Source organism: Mandrillus leucophaeus, unplaced genomic scaffold (assembly GCF_000951045.1).
Source record: "Mandrillus leucophaeus isolate KB7577 unplaced genomic scaffold, Mleu.le_1.0 Scaffold60, whole genome shotgun sequence".
Lineage (NCBI taxonomy): Eukaryota > Metazoa > Chordata > Mammalia > Primates > Cercopithecidae > Mandrillus > Mandrillus leucophaeus.
Window position 1 is genome coordinate 1,062,012 of NW_012106475.1, and position 3,621 is coordinate 1,065,632.

A 3,621-nucleotide genomic window follows, 5' to 3' on the forward strand; every position below is an offset into this window, starting at 1 on the left:
CACAGTGACTCACGTCTATAATCCCAGCACTTTGGGAGGCCAAGGCAGGTGGATTGCTTGAGCCCAGAAATTCAAGACCAGCCTGAGCAACCCCAAGGCAAAACCCCCATCTCTACAAAAAATACAAAAAAATTAGCTGGGTGTGGTGGCGCAAGCCTAGAGGCCCAGCTACTTGGGAGGCTGAGCGGGGGGGATCACCTGAGCCTGGGATGTCGAAGCTGCAGTGAACTGTTACTGTGCCACTGCACTCCAGCATGAGCAACAGAGTGAGACCTTATATCAAAAAATATATATATATATATATACTCCTATTTAAATCATTTAATCCTTACAACAGTAAATTGAGAAAGAAAAGAATGAATTGGATAAAGTAGTTTCTTGGTTTTCTTCTTTTTTTGCCAAAGTATAAAATATTATAAATTCTAAAGCCAAAAAAAAAAAAAACAAAACTCAGGATCAAAACAGATAACAACCACAGTTCAAAAGAAAACATACTACTAATTTGAAATGGTCTATGTAAGCCTTTGGTAAGGGACAATACATAGCAAATGACTCCATAGTCAGACACTTCAGGATGAGTTACTCAACCTCTCTGTGCCTCAGTATCCTCAACTGTAACATGGGGACAAAAAGAGTATTCATCACATCAGGTTGTTAAGACATTTAAATGAGTTCATATATGTGAAACATTTAGAATAGCGTGTGGTACATAGTAAGAGCTGAATAAATGCTAGCAATTAACTGTCAATCAAACCATAGCAATCTTTGCTTCCCAGAAATAGAATAACTCAAGATTTTTGGCCAGGCGCGGTGGTTCACGCCTATAATCCCAACACTTTGGGAGTCCGAGGCAGGCGGATCACCTGAGGTCAGGAGTTTGAGACCAGCCTGGCCAACATGGTGAAACCCCATCTATACTTAAAAAAATTTTTTTTTAAAAATGCAAAAGTTAGCTGGGCGAGGTAGTGTGTGCCTGTAATTCCAGCTACTCGGGAGGCTAAGGGGGGAAAATTACTTGAACCCAGTAGGCAGAGACTGCAGTGAGCCAAGATCACAACACAGCACTCCCAGCCTGAGTGACATAATTATTTAAAAAAATAATTTACAAACATAAATAAGATCTTGTATAAATCTCAAACAACTAAAACACTCACAAAACAATCACTAATATTATATTTTGAAACGTTTTACTTGGAAACAATCTCAAACTTACAAAAAGTTACAGGAATAAAAATAATGTAAGGAACATTGGTACACCTTTTACCCAAGTGAGCTTATTAGCATTTTATTCCTCTATCATTTGCATGGCACATCACTGCAAATTTGTGTCCGTACTTATTATAATTTGGATGTATTTGTTTTCTCTTGTAAAGTAAGAAATTACCACAAATTTAGCAATTAAATGCCAACTTATAAGCTCGCAGTTCTATAGACATCTGAGTATAGCATAGCCAGCTTCTTTGCTCAGGGTCTTTACAAAGCTAAAACCAACGTATTGGGCCGCACTAAACTCCTTTCTGGAAGCTCTGGGAAGAATCCACTTTCAAGTCAATTTATGATTGATGGCAGTCATAGGACTGAGGTCCCCATTTCCTTCCTGGCTCTCAAATGTGGGCCACTCTAAGCTCCTTGAGGCACCCACATTCCTTCCAATATGATTTTTTTAAAATTATTACTTCAATTATTATCATCTTTTGAGACAAAGTCTCACTCTGTTGCCCAGGCTGGAGTGCAGTGGCGCTATCGTGGTTCACTGCAGCCTTAACCTCCTGGGCTTGAGTGATCCTCCTGCCTCAGCTTCCCAAGTAGCTAGGACTACAAGTGCATGCCAGCACACCTGGCAAATATTTTTAAAATTTTTCGTAGCGATGAGGTCTCACTATGTTGCCCATGCTGGTCTCAAACTCCTGGACTCAAGCAATCCTACTGCCTTGGCCTCCCAAAGTGCTGGGATTACAGGAGTAAGCCACCATGCTGTGCCCACATTCTTTCCAATATGGCCCCATTTATCTTCAAAGTCAGCAGTGAAAAATCTCCCTCATGGCAAATCCTTCTCAGATTTTTGACTCGCTCTCCCAAAGAAGAGCCAGTTCCTTCTAAAGGCTTACCTGATTAGGTCAGGCTTACCCAAGAAAAGCCTGGATACTCTTTCTCAAAGTCAAATGATTTGGGACCTTAATTACATCTGTAAAGTATGTGCATAACAGCACTTAGATGGGTATTTAAATAACGGGGAGAAGGTGTGTATATACCACGGATAGGAATTTAGGGGGCATCTCAGCGTTCTGCCTACCACATATGATGAGAGACTTTATAAGTCTATGTGTAAGTCTGGTAGGGCTGCCACAATAAAATACTACAAACAAAATACTACAGCCTGTGGTGGCTTAAACAACAGAAATTTATTTTCTCACAGTTCTGGAGGCTGGAAGTCCAAGATGAAGGTGTCAGCAGGGCTGGTTTCTCTTGAGGCCACTCTCCTTCATTTGCAGATGGCTGCCTTCTCACTGCATCCTCACCTGGCCTTTTTCTCTATGTGAACATCCGTGGTGTCTTTGCATGTCCAAATTTCGTCTTCTTGTGAGGACAACAGTCAGATCGAATCAGGGCTTCAACATATAAATTTGGAGGGGGCGCAATTCAGTCTATAACAGTCTAATAACAAAATTAAGAGCTAATATTTGAGCTACTAGGCAGGTACTGTGCTAAAACAAATTTGTAGGTTATCTCAACACAAACCTCTAGGTTAAATTAAATGCCATCGTAAGCAATTATATGAAATTCCAATCTCATCAAAATGTTTCCTTTATTCTTAATTAGAAATTCTGTAAGACTTCTGTTGTGATTTGATTCTTAGAGGGAGCTGTCTCTACTATAATGTGCTTCCTATGCTACGTTCAGTTTCCTTCCTATGCTAAGGTCAGTTTCCTTCACCTATCCAGTTTTACTGAGCAGATAAGCTTGGTACAGAGATATTAAAATTAGTTCTCAAAATTCTTGCTCTCAGAGAGCAAAATCTAGTAAAAAAAAGATGTATTTTATGTCTGTCTCTGTACATTTTTTTTTTTTTTTTGAGACAAAGTCTCACTCTGTTGCCCAGGGTGGAGTACAGTGACACGATCTGGGCTCACAACCTCCCAGGTTCCAGTGATTCTCCTGCCTCAGCCTCCTGAGTAGCTGGGATTACAAGCACATGCTACTATGCCCAGCTAATTTTTGTATTTTAGGTATAGGTGGGGTTTCACCATGTTGGCCAGGCTGGTCTTGAACTCCTGACCTCAGGTGATCCACCTGCCTCGGCCTCCCAAAGTGGTGGGATTACAAATGTGAACCACCACACCCGCCCATCTGTACGTTATTACACATCTTACATTAAAAATGTCAATTATAGGCCAGGCATGGTGGCTCACGCCTGTCATTCCAGCACTTTGGGAGGCCAAGGCAGGTGGATCACCTGAGGCCAGGAGATCAAGACCACCCTGGCCAACAAGGTGGAAACTCGTCTCTACTAAAAACACAAAAATTAGCTGGGCATGGTGGCAGGCACCTGTAATCCCAGCTACTCGGGAAACTGAGGCACGAGAATCACTGGAACCTGGGAGGCGGAGGTTGCAGTGAGCC